This window comes from Myotis lucifugus, unplaced genomic scaffold (genome assembly GCF_000147115.1).
Source record: "Myotis lucifugus unplaced genomic scaffold, Myoluc2.0 scaffold_10, whole genome shotgun sequence".
Lineage (NCBI taxonomy): Eukaryota > Metazoa > Chordata > Mammalia > Chiroptera > Vespertilionidae > Myotis > Myotis lucifugus.
The window spans coordinates 1,991,968-1,993,457 of NW_005871058.1; positions in this window are offsets into that span (position 1 = coordinate 1,991,968).

The window sequence follows — 1,490 nt, forward strand, 5'->3', positions numbered from 1 at the left end:
ATCCCTAAAGAGAATCTCTTGGACTTGTTTGTATGCCCTGTTCTTTCTAAGTGCTCAACAAATGGTTCTTAAATTAATAACAATATTGAAAAGTTCACAATCTAACTGGCAATTATCAGAAACATCCAAATACCATTGGGCCAAATCTAGGCCGAAGAAGAACTACATTTTATTATATATTTTCAGGACATTTTTAATAACAGTAATATTTTTAATTTGTTGAGCAAGTTATAACGTTTTACGTTTATCTGCATGTGATTTATCTGGGTCCTCACTGCAGCCTTGTGAAATTGGTTTGGCAGGTAGCGCTTTCTATTTTATATCTGGGCAACAGACCAGCCGTTCTCTTCTTAATGTGGGAGAGCCATAGTAGAACCCAAGTCTTCCTCATTCTAGCCAAAAACTAAAGCAACTTACTTTTTGCAAAAAATATGGAAATGAATAACAATAGGAATGTCTGCCCAGAAATCATCTATAATAAACATAACTATCAGTCAGCAACATGTGTTTAAAAATGTAGGCTCCCTCCTCAGGCCTTCCCCACCCTATATTATCTGTCCATGGGCTATGCATATATGCATATAAATTCTGTGGTTTATCTCTAAAGCGGGAGTGGGGTTGAGGGAGTCAATGGGAGGGAAAAAGGGAACAGCTGTAATACTTTCAACAATAAAGATAAATTTTTAAAAAGCCTTACGCAACAAAGGCAATAACTGCACAACTGCAGCATTATTAAGTCCAACTGACACATCAAGTCTGTAACATGAGTTTGCACTTTTCATAAGACTGTATTTTAATTTTGTGTGGATTATTAATTTTGATTTTTTGGGGGGTGTGGATTATTTTAAACCACTGTGTATTATTTCTATGGTCAATGTTTCTTTAATTAAAAAAAAAGCATTCTAAGTGGGGGAAAATGTAGGAGCCACTAATTATTTTTTTTTAAATGGATGTATATATGGAGGACAGGAGATATTTCTGCTGTATTCATGTTACCCAACCTCAAATCACATTAGTTCTCCCACAGGATCTATGTTCAAATATGATTATAAAGGGAGTTCACTATTTGGAGGGCAGACAGGAAAACAATGTCACAGAAAGTGCAATGTAGCCTTTATCCCTGCACTCTACAAAGCTATAGGAAGAAGGTCCCCCCCCCCCCCCACACACACACACACCCGCCTCCAAAACCCTCCACACAGCCCAAGGGGTGCTACTGATGAACAGCTGTCAAGACCACATTATTTACTCTTATTTGGGACACAGGCTAACGCCTTGCCGTTAAAAAAACCCATTGGCTTTCATGGTCCCTGGGTCGGGAAAAAAAGGGAGACCGCCCCGCAACTACCTTAGGAGGGGTTTCATGTAAAAGCCCGGGAGGAAAAAAGAGTTGTTACCACAGAGGGAAGTAACTTTTTATTAAGAACTACAGCTCTTCTTCGGAAAGGTCCTTTCAAGTTGTTTAAGTAGGCTAATGAGTAAAACCTTGA